The following is a 13,892-nucleotide window of genomic DNA, read 5'->3' on the forward strand; positions in this document are numbered from 1 at the left end:
CCCGATAGAGGGGAAGTATCACCTCCTTGGTTCTGTTTGTCATGCATCTGCTGATGCACAATAAAGTGCCATTAGCTTTTCTGATGACTTCATCACACTGACGACTCACGTTCATCTTGGAGTCCACTAGGACTCCAAGATCCCTTTCTGCTTCCGTGCCTCCAAGCAGGTCATTTCCTAGGCAGTAGGTGTGCTGGACATTTTTCCTCCCTAGGTGCAGCACTTTGCATTTCTCCTTGTTGAATTGCATTCTGTTGTTTTGTGCCCATATATCCAACCTGTCCAGGTCTGCTTGTAGTTGTTCCCTGCCCTCCGGCGTGTCCACTTCTCCCCACAGTTTTGTGTCATCCGCAAACTTGGACAGAGTACACTTCACTCCCTCGTCCAAGTCGCTGATGAAGACATTGACTTGTTTCCTGGCAGCCCGGGTGGAGGTGGCTTCTTTCAGCTGCTGCTCACAGACCCAGCGTTGTTGGCTAGGTGCCCCAGAAAGTCTACCTTGCACCCACCATTGGGGACAGGACCTGTGTGGGCAGGGTGCACAGCCAGGCAGATGAGATGGTGCCGTGGCCAGGTGGAGGGCGGTATTTGGGAATGGGACAGGTAGATGAGTCTGGGATCACAGGGTGGGATCTTTGGGCAATGACAGCACAGGGTCAGGGCCAGGGCAGAGCTTCCATCTTCTCCACACACACCCCTGTGACAGGCATGGGTTCTGCAGGCAGGGGTGTACGAGGAGCAGCTCACAGATCTGCTCCAGGCCCAGGCCCCAGCCCCGCACTGTTATAATCCCAAGATCCTAGATCTGGCCACAAACACTACTTTCTGCCCACCTGCAGCCCCATCCCATCTGCCTGGCTGTGCACCCTGCCTGTGCGGGTCTTTGTCAGTCTCCTTGGACATGGGGTGATGACAGCCTGGGGCTGGAGCTGGGGTCCAGGGCAGAGGCACAGTCTGCTTCATGCGCCTGCACACAGAACTGGTGCCCATCTCAGGGGCATACAGCCAGTGGATCACAGATCTGCTCCATGCTCAGCCAGGATGGGGCCAGGGCTGGGATCTGGGGGAGTGGCATCCAGAGCAGGATGGCCGGGCAGGTGGGTGTGGGGCTGGGGCTAGTATCGTGGGCCCGCCGGCACCGCCTGCCTTCCCATCCCATTCCCAGATGCTATTCCCTGCCTGCCCATAGCCCCATCCCAGATGAGCGCAGAACAGAGCCATAATCTGCTGCCCACCCACCCCTCCAAAGTGTGCCAGTTCTGCAGGCAGAGGCATGTGAGTAGTGGATTAGCCCCATGCTGTCACTGCCCAGGATCCCGGGGTTCCCATGGAGACTGTCTGGGACTGCACAGGTAGGGCATGCAGCCAGGTGAACAGGATGTGGCCACTAGGGAGCTTTGGTGAGCTGTTAGAGGGAAGGAGGTGAGGGTTGCTGACCCAGCCCACAACAGATCACCAAACTCCCTGTGTGGTCCACCGGCCCAAATAATTGCCCACCCCTGACTTATATGCTTAATGACTTCAATAGAATCTGACCCCAAGTGTCCTCCAAGGATATGACTCTGGACATATACCAGTAATTATTTAGACTCTAGCTAGTGATCTGGGCAGTCCATTAGGCTCATGACTCAGGGTTTGCAACATGACAATACTCATGTCACTGGATATGATTTATTGATCAACTAAATCTACATGATCTGTTTGTTGAGAGGGTAAATATTGTGTTGCCTTTGAAGCCTAATTTGAAGAACAAATAATTGGTAATGAAAAACGACATGAGGCAACAAATTCTGCTGATGGAGGAAGGCGTGCTCACCCAATCGTGTACTGAAGAATCTGGGCTAATGTTCAAAGTGACAGAGTGACATTTTTCAAGAGCTGTTTTGGATGAGTGCTTCAGACAGGTGACAAGACATCTTCTTGATCAGACCATAACCTTTCATTTTCCATGGACAAGCGAGGTCTGCAGAAGAGAAAGGCCTGGGAGAAAATCCATCACTTTGCACACGAATATGAAGTGGCATATGAACTTGCTGTGACAGAGCATGGCTCCATGCAGTCCATCACCATGACAAACACTTGCTGCTCAAAGCCCCTAACATATGTTTCATAAACTGTGTGGGGCAGAAACTGCAGTGTCTGTTGTGCAATTTGTTTGAAGGGGCACATCAGTAACCCCCTATGCAAGGGCAAACAGGGGTATAGGCTGTGCAGTGGGGCCACTGAGATCACACCAAAGGGTGAGCCCAAAATGATGTGGTTATAAATGCCATGGTGAGAGGCCATGCTCTCAAGAGCCAAACCAACAATGGAGGGAGATAATAGCCCTCAGCTGCTTTCTCCACTCTCAGTTCTGGCAGATGCCCTTGAAGGGGAGAGATGTGGGATACTCCAGGAAACCAATGCTAAAATTTCACTGTCCATGAATTAGTTATGACAATCCTAATCAGCCATAAAGGAACTGGGCAAAGTTAAGCAGTAAGTGAAGCTTGACACTGTGTTTCCAGGGATTATCCTACACCCTTAATAGTGTACCGGGTGGGAGTGTGGGTAGCTTTAGACTATCAGAGCAGTGTATGTTTTCACTCTCTAACACACAGCACTTCCCCCTTCCCTTGCAGTGGCTCCCCAGTAGCCAGCAACTCCCTTGGTAGTTGAAGTGAGCCACACAAGCAGCACAGCCCAAGACAGGTACCAGGCCACACACACCCACTGCTTTGTGGGACACAGTTGCTAGCAAGAGCCTTTGTGACAAAGGCAGGGGGTGGGAAACATCACTGCTTTGATGATCAATGGGCATTGTCCCTGTTTGGCTGTTGGTACAATCCCTGTATGCTTTCTGCTGCCTCTGCATGTGCTCACTGTCCTCATTCCCTGCCCCTCACTCCCTCTCCCTCTGCTTCTTTTCCCATACAGTCACTGCTCCATGTCTCCTCCTCATCCCCCCAAATCTGTCCCCTCCTCCTTGCCCCTCCTGCCTCAGGCCTCTAAGAACTGCTGCTTTCCTCACCCTCAAGTTCTGCTTCAACCACTCATCCTGGTGCTGCCCCTTTTCTCCCTCTATCTAGTTCCCTGCCCTTGTCCTTCTCCCTCCACACATTCCCTCTCAGTAGTGGCTCCTTCTGCACCAAGTGCTAGCTGTTTGAACTTGCCTTCAACGTTCAGCTTCCATCTCTGCTGCTATTCCTTGGGGGCCCCCACGAGTGCTCCTTCCTGCAACCTCTCCTGCTATGCCTATGCCTCCACAGCTCAGAACACCTTCTCCAAACCCTTCTGAAGACCAACCCCCAAAATCCCCAAAGCACCAACAATGGTTCTTATGGTCCATGTTTCTCCATGTGACTGAGAACTCAGTGGTGCAAAAACCTTGTCTTCTATAGAGCACAGAACATACTGGCATCCATACCTAGCCCACATGAACCTATGGGACACTCTGTTTATATCATAGACCTATTTAGATTTTTAAAGGTATTTCAGCACCTAACTCCCATTGGCTTTGCCACTTAAAAACATCTATCCCCTGGTCTAGCAATGATATGCCTTTTTTTTTTTTTTAAATATGGCCGGCCTCGGTGATTCTTATTTCAGGGAAGGGAATGCAAAGGGTGGTCCATTTTCTAGCTAAGTGTTGCTGTCCCTTCTGCCACATTGTTAAATGTTCAGGTTACAGCCAGCTGCATCATTCATTAGGCACAATTTGATCCAGTAGTTTTTGTTAAGAACTCAACCCATATAGAAGACAGATGTGCATGCTGTAGGGTCATTTACTGTCCTTTTACCCCTTCTACTGCTGCCATGTACAATATTTTATCCCAGTGGTTTTCAAGCTTTTTCATTTGTGGACCCCTAAAAAATTTCAAAGGGAGATGTGGACCCTTGGGAGATTTCAACTGGAGGTATACCCATTCCCCATACTTTTGATTAATCGTAATAATCTTTTGCAGACCCCTTAGACATCGTCTGTGGATCCCCAGGGTTGAAAACCACTATTTTGTCCTAATATTCCCAGATGTTCTTATGCGACAGTCTGTCTCCCAAGACTGCCATACTTGGAGACCAACAAGAAGCTAAGGTTTATATGAACATTTGACTCTGCAAGTCTAGGTACTGAGGGCATATCCATTAGGTCATAGAATATCAAATGACATGAGAGTGAGACTTGCTGACATTTCACTTTACTCTCATTAGAATAGCATTATTTTCCATTTCCACTTCAGTTCACTCCCAGCGCCCACAGCCTCGCCATAAACTTCATGCCTGAAAATAAGATCTCTTTTGGTAACTCTGAGGGTAAAAGATCCTGACATATTTCAAATGCACAGCATCAAATGATCATAGGACAAAAAGCACAGAAACCCCCCCCAAAAAAGAACAAATGCAAATATTTTACTGGAGGAAATGTACACAAAAAACAGCATGGATGAGAAAATCCTTGTAAATCCATGACTCTGTCATATGTTACTAATTATATGTCTAGATCTTTACACTGCAATTGCTTTGAATGATGCTGAAGTGCTGGGTATGACACCAACCATCCCCTCGGAGCATGTTGGCCTGGACAGTGTATGGATGCTGTGATAAATAGAATTGTGGGTTGGCAAGCACAGTACAGTATACCTTTGCTATCCCATTTCCATTGGAACATGGCCCTGGGAAGCAGAAATATTTCTGGACTCATGAGAATATTAAGATAGGCTTAAAGAGAGATGATATGTGGGCTCTGCAGCTTGGTTACAGATACAAGCATCATAGACTTCTTGTGCTGTGTTAAATACAGGACTGAGAAGCGGGGTTGTCAACTGTTCATAAAAAAATAAAGAGAGAGAGAGTTGGGCTAACAATGGCTGCCAATGAAGTCTTTAAAAAAAGTCTTTGGCTACCAGTAAACACTAAGCAGCTATAGCTTGACTGAAGCTCCAACAGACAGCATAGCGATACTACCTGGTGTCCAAGTAGGAGTGCAGATCCTCCAAGGTGTGTTCTCTCAGCCATGTGCTGTGTCCCAGGCTAACTGCAGTACTGCTGTTTCTGGTTATAGGTGGCCTTCTTCGAGGCTCTGTGCTGGGATGGGGGGAGAGAACAGGGCTGGGAGAAGTAAGGCTGGGGGGAATAAAAGATCAGCAGTACTTTTTCTTTACTTAAACTGTAACCTCAATTCAGTGATTGTGGCTGCCAGTGGTGGACACTGGGTCTACAGATTTACTGCAAAAACCAAGGAGGTGACCTCCAAATATCTATTGCATGATAAGCACCATGAATGAGTAGTGCCTCCCAAGACTTGGGGGCACCATTTGTAGTCAGCGGTGAGCGGGGACTGCCTGCAGACGCCAGCAGCTGTGTCAGGGTGAGGGGTGGGGGAGTTGCGAGCGGGGAGCGGGAACCGCTTGCAGATGCCGGCAGCAGTTTCGGCGGTGGCAAGTGGGGACTGCCCATAGACACCAGTGCTGGTGTTGGTGGTGGCCAATCTCACGAGGGGGTACGTGCCTCCCCTGTCTCCCCTATGCATCGTCTATGATAAGAACCCAGTGGAGATGAGCACAAGTTGTTCTTGCTCTGATGGAGCTGGTTGGTAAAAACCCTATACCATCCCACACATGGGGTTGACCTTGATTAACTGCATTGAGGTAAAAATGGCAGTGCCTTGCCTCTGCTAAGATTTGCCTGGAGAGAGGTATCTTGAGGAATATGCATATCCTTGGTACTCTACAGTTATTGGCTGAATAGAAATAAAAGGGGCAGCATGGGTGTGGGGTTCACCAAGCTGTGTCATAATGTGCTTCTACCCTGGTTTCAAATATCTCATGTCAATGGGCCACCATATGAGCACACCTGATGGCATTTTTCCTAGCTTAGTGTTTAGACCTGAGCTGAGCTGGATGACAGAGAAAGAAAAGACCAGGAGATAAGGGACTAAGGTGTAGGTGGTCTGGCCTAATGCTTAGACTGTTGAGGGAAATTAGGCTGGGTCAGAAGACAGGAAACATATTATGAAACATGGAAGGAAATCCAGGGGCAGAGTCCACAACATAGTCCAGGGTCAGGATCCAGGAATCAGATGCTGAGTACTCATTTGAGGGATAATCTACAGGGTGAAGTGTGAGAGCAAGGCCCACCCAGGATCTGGAGTCAGGAAACAGATCCACAGGGAAATCCAAAGGCAAAGTCCAGAAATAAGCCAAAACCAGGGTCAGGAACCAGGAAAATTAGAGTGCGGAAACCAGATGGTTTGTCACAGCAGAACTGGGTCAGAGCTGTTGGTTGTCTGCAAACCCAGGGCCCCAGCTTTCACTAAATGGATAGGTGGTGCTTCCATCAGCCAGTTATGATGCTTGGTGTTCCTAAACTGGGATGAGGTTCATTAGCTGAGGCTTACTGCAGGTGTGGCTGCTGCGAAACTTGACCCAAACTGGCTTGCCTGATCAGAGTCCCTGACATGGTAGGTCTAGACAGCACCATAGAACAAGTACCAACAGCTGGTCTACATCTGCATTGGTGGAAGTTTTTCATTAGATGCAGCCTAAAGGTGAAAGGATAGTTCAGGCTCAATGGTTTGCTCTGTCATTGGCTTTTCTCCTAGAATTGCTCATAAAGGGCCAGATTCTGCATCCTGGTTCAAGCAGAGTGGTGCTGAAATCCATGGAACAGCTTCAGCAGAAGAGAGTTCAGCATCTTGCACAGCCCAGCAGGCAGAATGCTCAATCTACTGGGCGTGCTGCTTATTCTGGGGTGGTTTGGTTTCCTACCCTCTCTGCAAAAAGTTTTGGTTTTGAGGACACTGCCCTTTCTGATTAAACAAACATTGAATTGAAAGATGTCCAACCAGCTCCAATCCCCAGTTCCAGAGTTCAGGCCTTCCCTTTGTTCCATGTCAGCAAGCAGGCAGCTATTAAAGGCTAAAGATTTTCAGCCACTACTGACTTGGCCTAAATTTGAACCAGTGACCAGCTGGTGCAGAGGGTCTATCAGCCCCCTCACTCCCCGCCACTCTTGATCATACAGACAGACTTCTGTCATGGAGAACTTGTATTGTGTATGCCTCAACCTCTTACATTTAACTACCTGGTGCTAGCCACCCTGAACAATATGCACAGGACAGTAGACTCCCACCTATACAAATATATGGACATAAAAAACAAAATGCGAAAACTCTCCCAGAGGATGACTATTTAAATGGAGGACCCCAGGCTCCAATGGTATACACAGAGCACAGTTTCATTGACTTCAGCTGAGTGATTTACACCCATTGGGAATGCTGACTTGGTGTTTTTCATGTGCTTATCAGGATTTTAAATTCAGATCAAGCACATGGAAGTAAGTACACCCACTGGTATGTACTACAGCTATTAGACTGAACCTAACAGCCTGCAACCAGCTGATTGCCACCAGTTATTCACATTCTAATTATGTCTTTCCCCCTGGAGTTAGAAAATACATAATTAAAAAAATCTGTAATTGTAAAATAAACAGCACAATTTAAAACCAAGGCAACTTCTGAGGGCTGCCAGCAGCTCCCTGGAATTACATCACTGCAAACACCCCAGGATTCCTGTGTGTAACATCAGATAAGATACCTCCATGATGCATAGGAATTAATGGCATAATTTTGCCATGGGCTCACAAAACACCCCAACTTACCCCTTTGGGTTTTTTTGAAGGTGCAAGAACTCCTGGCTGGAAAGACAGCATTACAGGGAGTCAACAGGAAGTAGCAGGCCCATTGTCTTGTGCATGGGTCCATTTCCCAGTACTGGTCACCTCACAATGCTCCCAGGATATGCTTGACTGACATATGTACACTCAGCTACATGGCTTCCCCGTCACTCCCTTCTTCCCTAAGAAGCCTCCACTCTATGCGTGGACAGCTTCTGCAACCTCTGAGTATAGATCAAATTGACTAACACCCCAATGGGAAGTACAGATACACTGGGATTGAGTCAGTGTTGCCTCATATTAACACATGCAAAATAGCTCTGCCAAGGTTATGAGGGAAACAATGAAGGAATGGAAAGAAGAGAAAGAAAGACAGGCCCAAAAAGTGGAGGAAGGAGACAGGCCATGGGTGACAGTATGAGTGACTGGTGCCTCCTGAATCTGGAGAATGACTGTTCTCCTACTCCAGTTTCCCCAGTCTGGCCTCCCTCTCCCACCTGCCACATTTTGATGTTAGGCTTAATATATATGGGAGATTGCCTTCAGAGAACCAGAGTGAGGCTTTTGGGACTTTCCCCTGCCCTGCTCATGATTAAGCTGCCAGTTAGCACATCCTCAAACCCTAATTTGAGCAGGGCTCTCCCTCTCTGCCTTTCAGAGCGCCAACCCCTCCACCACCTTGCTTTCACCCATCCCAGTCAGACTGCCCTTTGGGTACTGAGTCCTCTAGACTCTTTGCCAGGTCCTAATCATGGTCTCAATACTACACAGCCTGAGTTGCACACATCTGGTTTCACGCCCACAGCTCAAGATGCCCCCATTCCCTCCCTCTATGCTGAGCTGCCAGCCCCACCTCATTGCTCTGGACCTTTGCAACACAGCCCCCAACCTGTAGGGTGCTTCACTGGCACCCTCTGTAACAACAGGTTGGATGGATGGCAAGGGGCTGACCTCATACACCAGATGGGGCATACAGAAACCTCCTCCCATGCTGGATTCAGCCAGCATTTGCTCCAGCCATCCCAGGACACCAGATTGAATCCAAACACTTGGTACTTGGCTGCAGCTGCAGTACCAGGCTCCTTTCCATGGTGCTGCTGGGGTTCTAGCACCATTGTTCTGGCCCAGGTGCTTGGTGGCCAAGCCCACAGGGGTAGCTAAGCATCCAGGTACCCGAGGACCATGAAGCATCCAGGTACCTGAAGACCATGGTTCCTTCCTGCAAGGGTAGCCAGGCACCTGGGCGCCTCCCATGGCTATAGTCAAGTGCTGACACTCTTCATTCTTCAGTTCTGCTGTAGCTCAGGCACTGGAGGTCTCACCCTGCTCCCATAGGTAAGGTGCCCCATGAAGGCTTTGGGCCAGATGACCCAGTTCTGCAGCCTGGATCTAGTTAGTCTGCAAGTCATATGTTTGACACCCCTGGCATAGAGCATTTCCTGCACTTACAGGCTGAAGGCATGCCTTGAATTCAATCCCCTGGCAGGCTTACTCTGTGATGGAGGAAGATCCCACTATTATTGGTTAGATTCAGCAGAGATCAGGGCCCCCTTGTGCCTGGTGCTGCACAGTCACATGTTGAGAGACAGTCCCTGCCCAAGGAACAAAGTGTGACAGGGGCACAGAGGCGGGAGATGGCCTGTCCAAGGTTACTCAACAGGTGCATGGCAGGGTCTGGATGAGAACCCTTCTGTCCTGATTCCCAGCATGTTACTTTACCCATTAGGCCATACTGCCTCAAGGAGGTGTCTGGACTTTCTGGTGCAAATAAAAACTTCGTCTGGCCACATTGCAGACTCCCCTCTAGACAGCTACTGGAGCAGATCATCTGCAGAGTCACAGAACACCTACACAGGAACATACATGTGCGAGGATCTGTAGGGCAGTGAGACCCAGCCTTGAACAGTGGGCAGTGGGAAATATGCACCCCCCCTTGTATTCTTTGGGTATCATTGTGTGTTAAGTAAGAAAATGAATATCATGGGGCAGGTCTTAGCTAAGGGATAATGTCAAACAAGGACAGTGGTGTGTGCGTGGACACTGTTTATGCTGATTTAAACCTGGCTGGTAACAGACCAAATTTGTATGTATAAATTACTCCTCTGGGTCTAGGGATAAAGGGACTGAGGGCTGAGGACTCTTGGTTTAAACCCCTGATCCAGACTCATCAAACCACTTAAGTGTGTGGTTAGCCTTAAGCCCACGTGCAGTCCCACCCAAGGCAGTGTGATTAGCAGGGATCTGGGTTTTCCATTTGCCATGGAAAAACACAGTAAAACCCAGTGTTGACTGTAGGTGTTATAGGGCTTGGGCCCTTTACAGGATGATGGTATTTTTTCTTGTTTAATGGGCAAAAGGGGTGCAAGATTACCCCTCAGCCCTGATGCTATATTTTTTCCTGCCACGTCTTTCATGTTTTTCTTTATAATATTCAGTGGGAGGTTTGAATAAAGAAAAAAACCCAAAACCTTGCCTTGGTTTGCCCAGCCAGTTAAGTGGTATTAATGGGGCTCCTTCATCCCCTATACCCTGTCCTCACTGTGTCACGGTCCTTATATTAAGGCCCAAAAGTAAAGGAAAAAAACCTCTCCAGAAAGAATCTCTCCTCAGCTTCCTCCGCCACCTCAAGCTGTCATTCAAGAGTCAGTCCATCCCTCTAGGGAGACCGGGCTCCCTGCTACCACCTGTGTCTCTTCTCTTTCTCACTCTCTCTACCTACTTGGAAAAGGTAAGTTGTTATCCCTCTGGATCTCACTGCTCCCAACGCTCTCCACTGCACCAGCTTCTTTGGGGTTTATCTGATCCCCTTGTACCCTCTTCCTGATGCCTGCCTCCTGCAGCTTTCCCATCAGACTACTGTCAGGAGGGGAGTTCCCGTGTGTTTGAACTTCCTGGTGCAGGATTTTCCCCTGGGCTGCCTTTCTTTGGGGCCAGAAGTACTTGGCACTGTGCATCTCTGGCCAATCCGGATCCAGCATTCACTAGGGAAGTGCTGTTCCCTTCTGCCCACGTCTCCAGCAGTTGTCCAGTCTCCTAAGGTTAATGCTAGGGTATTCGCCTTCTTGCCTGGGAGCTCTTCCCTGCCTTTTCTCTCCTCTCAACACTCAGATTGTCTCATTTTTAAGAAGAAAATCCTGTATTTTTCCCTTTAAAGGAGAAAAATGCAGGAAACAGTGGCCTGCAAGAAGCTGGATGGAGCAGGAGGGCAGTCAGGCAGGGGGTGCTGTATGCATGTGCACATGTACACATGCACATGGTAACCAAGCAGCCTGGAGAGCAGTGGGTAAGTCTGGAGGTGCGGGGGGGGAAGAGGGGAATTGAGGCCTGCATAGCAGGGGAGGGAGGGAGGGAGTTGGGCAGGGCTGGGGTGGGGGTGCTAGCCAGCTGGTGTGGGGTGCTGACCAGCCTTGGAGCCCAGTGTGGGAATGTGTGGCCACAGGGCCATGGGTGGCAATGGGGGAGCTGGATCTCTGCCACTGCGTACGCTCCCAGGGAGGGCATGAGGAGCACATATCCCCCAGATTTATTCATGAGGGTTGTGGATGTGTGCTGCCCACTGTGAGCTCAGGGCTCCCTGCCTGCTGCTGCTGCTCCCCACGGGGCCTCTGCGACCCAGCGGGTGGGACCCAGCACAGCAGGGCAGAACAGGGTAGGGGAAGCTCAGCGCTGGTGCCAGGGGCCCTGCGCTGCCATGGCAAAGCCGGGATGGCAGCACAAGATTGTGGGTGGGGAATGCAGGTCACCAGCAGGGCTGGTGGGGCTGTGGCTTGGGAGTAAGCGGCAATGGCCAACATTTATAGGTATTTAGAATGTATTTTATTATGGTGATTTAGGCACTGGTAGGCTTCCAAATGGCTTTAAAATGGTAAATATATCAATAAAATGTTTTGTTCAGCTGATACCTATATACATAGTGGCATTTAATTTTATTCACAGAAAAACGTGGGTTTGCGGGGTTTTAATCAGAGAATTTGCCATTTCTATCAGAGAAAACCAGAATCCCCGGTGATTAGATATAAGCTGAATGACTCTGCCAAACAGAGGCCTGGACAGGGAGTCCAGCAGGAGCTTGCAGTGGGTGTCCTACCAAGGATAGAGCAGCAGTGGGATTGACTGCAAAGTGCCTGCTTTGTGCACAGCTGCACTATAATGGTTTAAACAAAGCTCAGTGAAGCACAGGCAAGCCTTGATGGAAGAGATCCAGGGCACTCCAGAGACTTCAGCCAATGCAGGCTACAATATCCATGTCCCATTGCAGCTTCTTGACTTCCCCCTTGGGTCAAAAAGCAACTTGTCACTGAATCAAAGTTCAGGCAATCCCTTCTCCCATCTACTTTCTGTTTTTTGGGGTGTTTTTTTAAAATTTATTTTCCATTTTGCAAATGAACTGGAACATCTGCATTTTCCCTGGTTTCATCGCAGTGGGATTTTTCACACTGCTCTGATCATTACAGTATATATATTTTAAGAGCAATTTCAAGGCTTATATTATTGAGAAATATCCTCAAGTTCCCATCCTGGCTGTTCTATCTGAAGAGGAGATCAAACCAAATGATGCCAAGAGGAACAATAACAGTAGTTACAGGAACTGGATATACAAGGGAGGTGGCAAAGCTCTGATGTGTCCCAAAGGGCAAGATCAAGCCTAAATTGAGGCTGGCAGCTTTGTCTGTCCCCTGCAGAGACCTGGCTTGTATATTAGGAAAAATAAATAGGCAGCATGGAGCTAAAATGTGGCCCCGTCTCAATAATGTATGAAGAGTGGTTGCTAACCCTGCTGCTGCATCTGTCTCTTCTGCTCCATCTCTTCTCTGAGATGCAGACCTGAGGCAGGGACTGTGTTCTTCGGTGGATTGACTAGCAGGTTGGTTTGGGGAGCAGAGGTGTAAAAGTCTGCAGCAGCCTTTGAAGCAGTATGTATACATCTACTTTGGTCAGTCTGTCAGGTGCAAATCTATCCTGCCTTCTAACGTTCATAGATGCACTCAGTGACCTTTGAAAGATTAAAAAATAAATACATTAAAATACCAGGGGAAAAAGCAACCTGGAGTGGGAAGAAGCCAGGGGTTTAGAGTGCTATTGTTAATGCCAAAGTCCTTCTAAGCAGCAAGGGGAGGGGAGGGAATGAGTGTAAGGCCTAGGGTCCGCTGCACTGCTTGGGGTTGGTTTAAAACACATCCCTCAGTGCCATGGACGGCCACAGAGTCGTGCCAACATCCACAGTACCCTAGCAAGGCAAGGTGGTTTGTCTTACACTGGGGTGTCTCAGCACAGTGGGCGCTGCTCCTCTATCAGAGACCCTGCACTGATGGACAGCAGGCCACTGCAATAGCCCACCTACAGAGGAAATTTGGTTTTGGACCCAAGAAGTGAATATTTGGCCTGTGCCCTGGAACACATCCCAGTCCTTATTCAGACTTATCTCAGTGGAACAAGCAGAGGGCAGAAAGGAACAGAAAGGGCATAAGAGGTAGGAGAGGATGTAGAGGAGCTGGTGTTAAAGTGAAGGGGGCACGGGAGCTGGGTGAAGTATGTAATCATCATCAGCATATTACTTGATTTCAAAAGGCTCTGCACTGTTGACCTGGATCCACGCCGGCCCAGTCCTTTGGGATGACTCAGACCAGCCTATTGCAGAACATACCACATGATGAGGTGGTACTTTTACTCTGGGGCCCCTGTACTGGTCGAGCAAGCATAAGAATTATTGTGGCATCGGCTGATACGATACCACAGCCTGTCCCTGCTCAAATGAGGCTGATTCTCCTTGTACTCTGTGAATCTCACCCAAGCAAACTGAACACATGGTTCTGCTACCCTGAGATGAATGGGTGCAAGACCCACTTTTCACAGGATGTCACACTGGCGCTCAGTGGGTGACAGCACCCATCAAAGACGGTGCAGTAGTTCCCAGTGACACCAGAAGGATGCTGGGCCTGTCTGTGGGCTGAATTTCTCCACTCCAAGACTGAAGTACTACACCCTGCAGTACTACAGAGGAGGACCTGGGGGTTACAATAGGCCATAAACTGGATATAAGCCAACATTGTGCTCCTGTTGCAAAAAAGCCAGCAGCACACTGGATTGCATTAACAGGAGTGTCACTTGCAAATCAACAGTGATTCTTCCACTCCATTCAGCACTAGTGTGGCCTCAACTGAAGTACTGTGTCCAGTTTGGGCCCCACACTTCAAAAAGGGTATGGGCAGGTTGGAAAGAATCCAGCACAGAGAAAAAAAAAT

This window comes from Alligator sinensis, unplaced genomic scaffold (genome assembly GCF_000455745.1).
Source record: "Alligator sinensis unplaced genomic scaffold, ASM45574v1 scaffold434_1, whole genome shotgun sequence".
Lineage (NCBI taxonomy): Eukaryota > Metazoa > Chordata > Crocodylia > Alligatoridae > Alligator > Alligator sinensis.